Raw genomic sequence first — 12912 nt, 5'->3', positions numbered from 1 at the left:
ACAGAAAGAAGCTGCCTCTGAGGAGCAGGGACTTTTAAAAATTCCCCTAAAAACGGGGTCTGCAATGAAGAAAGAGATGCTGCAATGGTCCATAAGTTTAGAGAGGGAGTGAGAACTTTGTGGTCGTCAGTGCTGGGTTTATGAATCAAGTCTGGGGCGGGGCGGGGGGTGATGGAAGTAGGAATTGAAGTGGAGACAGGTTTGAAGGCCCGTGTTTTCACAGAGGCGCTTGGAAGTCAGCACGACCTTGACCATTTTGGTGCCCTGGTTCATTAGCTGTGTCTGCTAATTTGTCCTGAGCGATGTAGCAGCATGATAGGGGCTGTCCTTCAAGCAGAGTCCATGCAGGCACCTGTCACAGAAGCAGTCTGAGAGCAAAGGGCGTGTTTAAGGGAAGCCTCTCTGAGCCTCCTCTTGCCCCGCTGATGCACCTGACAGGTGACAGATAACAGGTGACCCAGGCATTCCTCAGAGGAAGGTAGTGAGTAAACACCAGTCTGACCTTAAGCTCTCATTCCCAGGTGACAACAAATAACTTCAATGGTTTTACATTTGCCTGTTCCTCTTTGCCAAGCCAAGGTTCTAACTAAATTCATGGTAGAAATATTTTTGACAGCTACCATGAGCATTTCTGCTGACATATGAGAAAAATCCCAGGATGAATGTCTCTGTTTTACAGCTGTGGCCAGCCCTTCACTCATGTTACTGTGTCTGACCCATTTGATTTATGGTACACACACACGCGCACACACACACACATTTATCTTTGAGAAATTGCACCATTGATGATTATGTAATTTTATATGGCTTAAGACTAAATGATAACAGATTGCTCTGTATTTTTCAAGGATTTGTCAACAGTTTCTAGTTTTTGTCAACCAGAAAACACAATTGTGTGAATGTTCAAACTTGAAGACTATGCAATATAACATAAAGTTGGGCATTTGGAATTAATCTAGTGGTTTTTATCACAGGGAACACGTGAAGCAAAAATTCCATATTTTCTTCATTGGGAGGGCAATTTGAGCAGAGGTAGGATCCTGCCTCCTCCCACTTCTGTCTCAAGCAGTGTCTGTGTAGTCCCTGACAGTTTATGTAGTGAATGTTTCTTTAAATACCGAAAATAAGAGTTTTGATGTTCACCTTCCTGATTCTTATGTCATTTTCTCCCTTGATTCTACCAGTGTGCATTCACAGCCCTGATAGCAATCAGACTATGACGACACGAACAGACATACAAAACGATGATTCAGGTTCAGTTTTTCTTACAAGTTTTTTTTCCTTTTTCCTTCCTTCCTTCTTTCCTTCCTTCTTTTTTTTTTTTTTTTTTTTTTTTCCGGTACGCGGGCCTCTCACTGTTGTAGCCTCTCCCGTTGCGGAGCACAGGCTCCGGACGCGCAGGCTCAGCGGCCATGACTCACGGGCCCAGCCACTCCGCGGCATGTGGGATCTTCCCGGACCGGGGCACGAACCCGTGTCCCCTGCATCGGCAGGCGGACTCTCAACCACTGCACCACCAAGGAAGCCCCTTTCCTTCTTTTTTAAAATTTATGACACTAACCAGGGAGGACCTCTAACTGAAAATAAATTTCTGAACCAGTGATTAAATGGTCTCATTGTCTGGGTTTGAGATTTATACTTTCATATCCCATCCAAGTCTCCTCAGTGAGAGAAAACAGCACTGGATGAGTATGTGTGTGTGTACAGAGACATCTCCAGTCAAGTGGCCAGATATCTTCTGGAGCTCTCAGCCATGTATCCAAGAAGTTATGGAGCAATTAGAAAAACAGTAGTGTCTGATGACTTGGTTGCCATTCAGGAAAACTATAAAATAAATTCCAGGCTATAAGCACATTCAAGAATCATGCCCAGACGTGTGCTTCTACAAACAGCACACACCATCTTGGTAGCATTATCCAATGATGATTTATTGTAAATTCCTAGAGATCTGGGACAATTTTAATCCTCAGTCCAGAGCTGAGTAAGCAGTGAGTGCTCACTAATTGCCTAATGATTTCTTGATTAATCTTTACCCCCAGTACCATGTGGATTTCACTTGGCCGTGTCAGTATTGGCAAACAGCCATATAATATGGATGTCTGGCAAGGAAAATGATTTTCTGCTGCAGTTGAAAATTTGGGCTGTAGAAATTGTTTTCTCTAGACTGATCACACTCATTAACTATTTTGTTCAGCTCATAGAAATCATTTTGCCTGAGGAGACTCAGTGAGAGCAAGGCATCCTTTCTGTTTCTAATTCTCAGAATTCTCCAGGTTCTGGAATTGTCAGAATCAAAGGCTGAGTTCTCCTAAGACAGCCCCAGCAGACAAACTCACCCAGCCCATGCTGGCACAATGGCCATTCCAGCCACATCTGCAGGGATTTGCTGGACTCCGTTCTGTTCTTTGCTTGAGCAAATCAGAAGTTTTTTATTGCTAATTTGATCTGACACCTCCTATGGGAAGGTAAATGCAGGTATTTGGGGGATATGCTAATACTCAGTAGATGGTGTTTATTTTCACAGTGCTCTTATTTATTTCAAAATCTGAGAAGTTTGAAGGAATGTCCCATAAGAGAAGACAATTGGCACACTAAATGTGAGAGAAACAACCTGAAGCATAAGGAGGAAATGCAGTGAAAATCAGCCTTCAGTCCTTGTCTTTGTACAAAGGCAAAAAATTTTAGAGCAATACATAAGGGATTTTGATTCAGAGTTCAAGTTCTAGAGCTACCACTAGCTCTGTGTTCTCTCTCTCTCTCTCTTCCTTTTTAAAAACCTTTTTATTATATACTGGAGTACAGTTGATTAACAATGTTATGTCAGTTTCAGATGTACAACAAAGTGATTCAGTTATACATATACATGTATCTATTCTTTTTCAAATTCTTTTCCCAGTTAGGTTGTTACAGAATACTAGGCAGAGTTCCCTGTGCTATACAGTAGATCCTTGTTGGCTATCCATTTTAAATACAGCAGTGTGTACATGTCAATCTCAAACTCCCTAACTATCCCTCCCCCCACACAAGCTTTCCCCCCTGGTAACCATAACATGTCCTCGTTCTGACTCTTAGATTTCTTATATGAAAATAGGGTTAATAATCATATCTTATCACAAGGTGGTAGTGGGATGTGAAGAGTTAATAAATGAGAAGTGCCTGGAATACTGCCTCGCCCGTGGAGAACACTATGGGATTATTAGCTATTATCATCATCCAGTGTTCTATGAGCGAAAGTTAGATCTAGAGGCGAGACAGTTTCTCAGACAAAAAAAAAAGCACAGACTTAAACGTTTAACCAAAAGAATGTGACACTCTGTGTTAGTTTCCTTTTGCTGCTTTACCAAATTGCAACAAACCTGCTACAAACAACAAAATTTATTATATTACAGTTCTTGAGGTCAGAAGTCCAAAATATCAACTCAGCTAGGTGTCACTAAGCCCCATTTTGTTTAAGTGCCCCTCCTCTGTTTGCCCATACCATACCATGTTCACCTTTCCTCTGGGACCCACAGCATTGCTCTTCTATAGTGCACCTAAATTCCAGGCTAGAGGGCAAAGACTAAATGCATGATTTCATCTTTGTATTCCTAGAGTCTAAAACATGCAGTAAATGTTTCTTGTTTTTGTTTTTTTGTCTTGTTTTGTTTTGTTTTGCGGTACGCAGGCCTCTCACTGTTGTGGCCTCTCCCGTTGCGGAGCACAGGCTCAGCGGCCATGGCTCACGGGCCCAGCCGCTTCGCGGCACGTGGGATCTTCCCGGACCGGGGCACGAACCCGTGTTCCCTGCATCGGCAGGCGGACTCTCAACCACTGTGCCACCAGGGAAGCCCATGAAATCTATTTTTGATAGGACCTCCAATGATGCTTATCCAAACCAAAATTTGGGAATCACTGGGCCGAAGGGCAGAATCACCTGATGTCCTGGGGTTCCTTCCAGCTTGATGACTCTCTGATTGTCTGAGTGTGGATGACATGGTGGACGGTTGGATTTGCTGGACTTCTGTAGAGACTGACTGATAGTCACTTATTTAGTCTAGAAACCGAGTCTTGGATCCTCTAGACACAAAACAGTGGATAAACATAGAATTGTTGATATTACCAGCGTGGAGTGTTTTGGAATTGGAACCCAGCATGCTGGAGGAGAAAAAAGCCATACCAAGGAGAATATATACAGCGCTTTGGATGGGAGTGCTGGACACTGCTGAGGAGTCAGCTAAAGAAGAGAAAGTATCAGCTATGTCAACCAGAGGAATGGTGTCATGGGGGCCCAGGATCCTGGGATATATAAGGCTGTGGGAAGAGGGTCACGTGGCACACGAGCAGTACAGGGCACCTCAGAGCTACAACAGCATTAACAACAACAATGACGAACATTTATTAAGCTACTGGCATGTATCAGGCTTCAGTTGTACTACTAATATATCCATTCTTTAAATTAGGAAACTGCAGCTGAGCTTAACCCAAGGTCACACCATTACTGAGTGACGGATTTAGGATTCAAATACAAGTGTGTATGACTTTGGACCTGAGGTTAAAGCAAAGGATTAGGTAAGCTGTATTCTTAGAGGAAGGAGTCATTCCCAAAGTTATCTGAAGGCCGTAGTACACATACAACGGGTGAGAAGCAACCATGCTCCTACTTGGGAAGTACATCTATGAAAGTCGCTGACTTCAGAAAAACTATACAGGGAAGGCAAGCTGAAGATGAAACCAATAGCAAGAGTTTGGGCACATGAACTGTTGAGAGAGTTTATGGTGTAAAAGGTAATTCAGAGACTCATTTGTCCTTAACAGAAGCCTTGAGCTAGTAACAAACTGCTACACCAAGAGGAAAGTTTTTTATTATTGCTGTTTATAAACCAGAGAAAGTCTCTGCAACCTGGATCCCAGTTTGGCTTTAGCAAACTGCAGTTAGAAACTCAATCTGTTGGTTTCTCAAGGCATTGATCGGCAGAGTGTTACATGTAAATTATCAAGGAAATGGCCGGTGAGAATCCTCATGATGGTGAGGATTGTGAGTGACCCAGAAGTCTGGCCACAGACAGGAATGGCTCTGAGTACCCAAGAACGCTTAGTCAAAAGAAAGGCTCTTGGGGAGACGTGAGGTTTGCCTAAAGGCCTGAAGTGATATCAGGGAGGAGAGTGGGTGTCTACATGTTTCTTGAGAAAATATAACTAGCAACTATGGGTCACATCTACGAGAAAACAGATTTCATTCCCCCTTACCTAGAAACTTAGGTTAAAATTTCTAACAACCCAATAACACGGAGGACAAATTGCCTTATGGGGTAGAGAACACCTTGTCCATTGAATGAATTAATTGGAAGCCAGATGGTTTCAGGGCTATTGTAGAATGGATTCCTGTACTATGTGGGAAATTTGAAGAGATTTTTAAGTACCCATTTACTGTTTGGCTCTCCAGTCTTTCGCTGCAGTATGAGTGACACCATACTAAGTTTCTTGGTTGAATGATACTGTCCACCTCTGTTCCTTAAAAAATGAGAAAGATCAATAATAATATCTCCTGTTACAAATACGCAACATGCAGCTCTTATAGTGGCTGATTTACACACTTCAGAAGAAAACTTAGTGCAGGCAAGCCGGGAGTAGCCACAGTGCAAAAGAAAGACCTCTGATATGGGAATTCCACAGTTCTGACTCTGCCACGAAGAAGCTACTGTGACTGGGGACAAGATCTCTGCATCGCCGAATCTCAAGAACTTATTTCTGAAATGAAAGTTTGAGCTCTTTTGCCTCTCGGTTTTCTTCTAGTTCTGACATTCTCTTCCATATCCTCTTTGTCTTTATCTTTAGACAGTGTTTGCTAAATCTCAGTGAGAAAGTACTAGGCATTACCAGTCCATAAAAATCACAAGCTTTGAGACTAGGTTTTACTGATGATGCTGCAGAAGGTATGAACAACAGAATTAACAACAGAACAACTTCTGCATTGATTGACCTCTCTACTTCCTAATTTTTTTAGGTGTGCACAATCTTATATATGACATTTTTGCCATGTGTCGGTCATCTATGTCCCAAAATCTACAGCAAGTTTTGCAAATCTAAATGCCTAGAGAGGCAAAAATGACTGAAAAAGTCAGGTGATAACTTTGATGAACAGGGAACCCAGGTATCCTGTAAAGGGGTCCTCCCCCATTCAACTCTCATCTGTTGTTGATATGCTAGTTCAGAGTTGCTTGGTTTTCCACTTTTTAAGAGAAGGCAAATTGCAATTTTTATGGACAATCCCCTGATTTTTCAACGATGGCAATTAATTCACATTAAGAAAAAATTTAAGGAGGTTAAGTCCTTTCTGGGGGACTTCAGTTTGTAAACTGAGGTACAAAATAATAACAACCAGTCCAATCACAATTCCAGTGCTCCCTGGGACTCCATCCTACAGTATTTCAATAGATTATTAATTTTAAAAGGGGAGGAGCAGAAGTGTGGATTGCTATCAAGGGTTTGTTTAAAACAATACTTTACACGATACACAGAAGAGCAGGCAAAAGGGCAACAAATCCAGTGAAGGAGGTGGTCTCAATTAGGAATATTTCATATATACGTATAGTATCTATATATCTTGTACCAATAGACCTCTTTCCTTCTATGTTGCTGTAAGAATTCAACTATCAGGAGGGCGAGAACATTCAAAGGAGGCTTCCTTCCACACCTCCTATTTGCTGCCCCCTTGCAATTTCCACTTCAAGCTTTACAAACATTTTTAATGTCCTGAGTTTCCCCTTTCCTTCAAATTTAGACCGTTCTGCCTCAGAGCCCTCATGCGTCCAATTTCCAGAGCCTGAGTTACCTTCCTACTTCTTATTCTGCTAAATCAGGTTCCTGCCTTATTTCAAAAGCCTGCTCAAATAAAGCTTCTTAGATTAATTTTTCCACGTGGAGAATGTTCTATCACTCCAGTGATTCCCTCATTACATTTCCTTGTTATAAGCCTCTACATTTTCTCATGTGTGCCCTGCGCCCACCATTAGGTTGCCAACTTTTACAGGCAGCCTGTGTGTTCGTTATTCCCTGAGGGCACAGAGCCCTTCCACACAGAGTGGGAACACAGGAATGCAGTTAAGCAACTTCCTATTTCTCCCAAACCTTAAAAGAGCTGCAATGACCATCTCAGACATTGAAAATAACATTGTTATTTTCAGAAAGTTTTCCTAATGTATTTTAAGAAAAGAACAGATAAGATGCATACGATAAGGAAGTGCTGTGGCTCTAGGCTTTCTTTAGCACATTTCAGGGTTATTACAACATTCTAGCATTGCCCTCCTTCTCTTAAACATTGTGGCTGTCTAGTATCGAAGCCTTAGGAGGTCAGGCACACTAGCTGCATCAGTATACACCCGCTGCTGAAAACCAATGCCCAGAACAGAGCCCTCGGCCAAGCAGGCTGGACCACACAGTTTGGGAGGTCAGGTTACTCAGCAAAGCAGCCTAGGGTGGCCATTTAGGCTTCTCTTTGCACTTCTGCTGCAAGGGGCAGATTTTCCCAGGATTTCTGAGCAGAGGAACTTTTTACTAAAGGAACAACAGATTCATTGGAGGAGTCTCTATTTTATGATACACCACTGGTTTGGGTTGACTTTCTGCTAACCGATTACTGATCACCATTATAACTGGTCTCTGGGACAGCCTTACAGAAAGTAAGGCTTAAATACAGTTAACCAATGCATTTCCCAACCCAGTCCTTGAAAATAGTGAGTTAGAGCAGAGTTTCTTAAAGCGTGGCCTAAGTTTATAAAACCTTAGCCATTGGAATTACTCATTAGTTTCTCAAAATGAACATTCCTGGGGTTCACCTGAAACAGATTCTTTGGGGTGGGGATTGAAGATGTGCATTTAAACAAGAGCAACCCAGAAGCACTGGAGCAGAGTGTAGGCAGATAATGTGACATAGAACTATCAAAAGTATAGGAAAATTGTGTAGGTCGGTTCATTATTATCATTATCATCTCTAGTTAGATTACAGGTCCCAGGCACATGTCTCCAGAGAGCAGACACAGAGACAGGGGAAGGCAACTAGGCAAGACCCAAAGGCTTTGCTCTATTTTAGGCTCTGTCACTAAGTGTCTGTGTGGCTTTGAACAGTTCACTAACCCCTGTGGCCTTGGTTTTGTCATCCATAACTATAAGTGTGTGGGCCTATATATTTTAATGTCCTTTTTACTTCCACTTATCTCTGATTGAAATATTAAATCTGAAAATATATAGTATAAACTGGCCTGATGGCATCTATGAGGTAATAGGCTAAAGAGGTTGATAGTTTTCACAGAAGGAAAGTGTGACCCAGATACAGTGGCTGAAATTCTGCCCCAAGACCTGGTACCTTATTATCCACTGGCTGTGTATGACTTGCACCCCAGTCTCCTCATTTGCAAAATGACAACGATACTGGCTCAACCACTGCACCGGGTTCCTGAGCTGGTAGACTTTACAGAAAGACATAAACTGCTCGAGTGTCTTGAAAACTATAAAATGCCAATCCAGGGGGCATATTATAAGCTGTCACCTAAAGGAGGATTAATTCAGCTGAATATCAGGTGTCGGGAGATGCTGAAATGTTTGTTGTCCAGAGTGCCATGGGAAGCTTTGGAAACTTAGGGTTCTGTTAGATGATGCTAAGGTTTGAGTGAGATGATTCCATAGAGAGCAAATGTGGCCTGATTGGCGTTGAGGGAGGGCAGGCTGTGTGCCGAGATCGGCCGGGAGCTTACACAACACTCTCTCTCTAGCATCAGACACACTTTTAGTCCCTAGAAAAGAAAGTGAACAGGAAGGGTCCCATGAGATATCTTTGGATGCTTCAAGAAGTCTAAATGCTACAATTTGGAATTCAAGGCATTCACTTCCTTTTCCAACAAAATTGAGACCCTATAGGGTAATTTCAGGCTGAGGAACTCCCAATTCTTTAAAACCTGATTGGAATTTGAGATAGTTGGAACAGGCCAAAACTCTCACTGTATGTGATGAAAAGCTTCATAAAGTAGGGGAAAGCATATGGGCTTCAGAATTAAGTTGGATTCAAACACCAGTCAGTTGTGACTCAAACTCAACCTAATCTGAGTCACTGGGCAAATTATCCAGCATCTCAGCTCCTCAGTTTTCTCATCTGTAAAACAGTAATATTATAACATCTACTCCATCAAATTGTTGTGAGTACTGACAGGAGAACGCAGTGGAATACTGAATTCTGGTGACTTGTAATAGAATGTTCCTCAGCACTGTTCCATTCTTACATGCATTTGATCACACTCCACATTACCTGAACCCAAATTGCAAATGCAGCACATCTTGGCAACCTTCAAACACAAACAAAAATAAGCCTAAGAACCCTTGTATCTTAAACTTTCAAAGATTAAAGATAAATATATAAAGTAGAACAAATTGTTTCATAGTTTTCTTATCATAGGCCATGTCTTGTAAAGGCCAATAAAAAAAAAAACAGGCTGAATCTCTGTGAATACTTCAGCCAGTCCAGAAGCCATAAATTCACATCCCTGAATCCAGTTTATTTTATTTTTCTGGTGATATATCTGATTACCTTATGCATTTATTCTTTTTCTTTTATTGAAGTATAATTGATGTACAATGTTCTGTAAGTTATAGGTGTGCAACATAGTGATTCGCAATTTTTAAAGGTTATACTCTGAACCCATTTTAATCATCACTAAATTAAAAAATAGGAAGATGGTTGACAAGTCTTCCCCCATCCCCTAACTTGGGACCTTACTAGAAATAAATATAAATTTCAGGTTTTTAAATGAATCTCAAGATTTTGTTGTTATTATCATCATACTGCAATCTTATATTTTATCCAGAATTCAAACTATAGTGTCCAAATAACAAATTTTTTTTTTTGGTGTAACATATAACAATAATTGAGATTTTTCACTTGTGACCTGAAGGTGTGGCATGGTCCTGACAGTTCTTCAGAAATAAAGTATTCAATTCAGTAGGGTTGTATAGATAATTATTTGTGGACAGCTTGCATGTTGTATAATAAATCTATATGTAAGTCTTGGAAAACTTATAACTCAGATATGTTAGATTTAGCAACTCTCATTTATCCAGACTATCTGACTAATCACAATATTTAATTGTGTTTCCATAATGGTCCCACCTATGCATTAATGAAATTCTTTATTTTGCAGTAATTTTCTTATATGTAATGTAGGTGATTCCTCACAGGCACAGGAACCCAGGAAGACTTCAGGCAGGGTCTTTGGTCACCTTGGGTTTAAAATTCATAATAGAGCAATAAAACATGTTTGTTTTCCTGAACCCATGACAACAAAGACTTTACCCAAAACCCAGCTGCGGATGCTGGTATTACAGGCACTCCGCTGACCTGAAAGAATGCAGGCAGGGTCTGTATCTTGCGCACATATTTGTCGATGGAGTACTTTTTTGGTAGAGAGGAACAAAAAATTCTGGCTTCTTCAGAGAACTGGATGCAGGCAACCCCTCCTCCAAAAGTAGTCAAAATACCACTCGGGAGAACCTTGACTTTATAAGGGAAGGCAGCTTCTGAGTCACAAAGTCTTTTCCTGCTTAATTCTCACTGGCTGGCCTGGAATGAGGCTCTGCTAAAAATGTTTCAGGCAACTGCTGATTTAGGAATTTCTGTCCTCTTTTCTAGTAACAAAATGTGTATGTGTTGTGGAAATTCTACAGACCCCTATACCTCATTCACCCCTTTTAAAGTCTTTTTCTTGGAAAGTGGATGTGGATGGAAGATTTCCCAGACATACAGAAGGAAAAGTTTCTGTCCATCAGAACTTTATATGGGTTTGGCATTTGGTGGTAAAACACCACATTGTTTTATTTTTTTCCCAGACTACATACAGATGGAAAATGTGTCTGGGTAGAAGATCCTTCTGAATAAAAAGAAACATCTCAGAAAACGTAAAGGTGTAGGGGCTTGGAAAATTACTATCTACGTTGCATTAAGATCTTTTCCCTCACATTGAATGGTACTCAAGACAATTTAAAAGTAGGATCTTTTTTTTTTTTTTTTTTTTTTGTGGTACGCGGGCCTCTCACTGTTGTGGCCTCTCCCGTTGCGGAGCACAGGCTCCGGACGCGCAGGCTCAGCGGCCATGGCTCACGGGCCCAGCCGCTCCGCGGCATGTGGGATCTTCCCGGACCGGGGCACGAACCCGTGTGCCCCTGCCTCGGCAGGCGGACTCTCAACCACTGCGCCACCAGGGAAGACCCCTAAAAGTAGGATCTTGATGGTTGAACCAACAAGTGTAATCCTAAGTGATGGGAGTGGGGGAAATTGGGACACATTATTTCCATAAAATTAAAATAGCTTTTTCCAGTGCCTTGTTTGCCCTGCCACTTCTCTCATCTCCCGAAAAACTTTCTTGACTTTAGTGTCAATATTCCATCTTTTTAAAAAAAAAAAAAAAAAACTGCTTTGTAAGAAACAAATATTTCCACATTCTGGTATGTTTGGGGCATCAACTGTGCCTAAACACATGTTGTAACCTGAGCGTCACTCTGCCTTGATATGACTTTGATGTCTCTATTTGAAGGGAAACAACCCGCCCAGAATGGCGTATTGTCTTATTGTGCAAAGGAAACTTTCAGACCTTTTGGTTTCATCTCTCATCATCCTTTTCTGGCTGGTTTACTCCCACTCAGAATTTTCAGATCTCTGAGATGATCAACTTCTTGGAAGCCTTTCCTGAACACCACACTCCCTCCCAACTAGATCTCAGTATGTAATTTAAGAGCACTCAAACTTCACCTCGTAGTACTTATCAGTATTTGTGATAGTGTATGATTCTTTCATTATACGCACCTTTCTCACTAGGCTAGGGCAGGGACCCTGACTGTTCACCACGGTATCTCCAGTGTCTATTAAGTGCCAAGGGCATAGCAGGTGCTCAGTAAACGTCTCTCACGTGAATGTTGGTAAATGATCAACTCTGCCTGGACTTTGATGATGAATGAATGCCTCTAATCCTTCTGGAAATAGGCACTTTTTGCAAAATATGCTGATAGCAGACCACACTAATAACTAAAGAAAGATGAATTTAAATGCATTTCTAGTGATAGAACAGTGTTTTCAATATTCAGGGAATCCATAAATTCCTCACGCTTAATGTTAAACTGCAGGATATGATGCTTAAGAAAAATTTTTACTTTTATGTAAAAAAGTAAAGCTTGCAGCTTACCAGCTCTTTCTCCACTCACAGGCAAAGTCACCACTCCATTCAAGTAGATCTATTTCTCCAAGAAGCATCACTCCAATCTCCACATCCTATTCCACTCTCCAGAAACACTCTGAAATCCCAGAAAAGTCTTGCTGACCTGACTGTCCTCTCCTCTGAGTTCCCTTTTGAATGCAGCAAATTGCTGAGTGTTCTCTGACTTCCATCCCCACTTTTATCCCAAGGTTTCCTTGGAGCTCAGGCCCCTGCTCCTAAGAGAGGGCATTCAGTTAGGAATGCGGGGACCATCTGAATAGAGCTATTTCCAGCTAAAAACAACTCAGCCCTAGCAGTGAGTACTAGGGGGTGGGAAGAAGGACATCATACCAGAATATTAATATTGCATTTAGATAGTCCTGAAATTAGACACTTTGTGCAGCTTTAGAATTTTCCACTTGGTATTTATGAATCCAAAAATCTGACAAAGAGATATGTCTGAATTTGTGTCTGACACTGGGATTTTACCACCAAAACACAGCAAAATGTAATGACAAACTTTGTCTTCGCTTACTCTTATCCATAAAAGGGACAAATAGTAGACATATTCCAGAGTGATGGAGTCTGATTTTTAAGCTCTTCTCAGACAACTGTGGATTGGGGCAGGAAAGGGTTTTCCAGAGCCCCTAAGCTGGAGAAGGCAGGCTCCAACCAAAAGACATAGACTTGCTGAATGGAT

This window comes from Globicephala melas, chromosome 16 (assembly GCF_963455315.2).
Source record: "Globicephala melas chromosome 16, mGloMel1.2, whole genome shotgun sequence".
NCBI lineage: Eukaryota > Metazoa > Chordata > Mammalia > Artiodactyla > Delphinidae > Globicephala > Globicephala melas.
Note: the sequence above shows the minus strand (reverse complement) of the source record.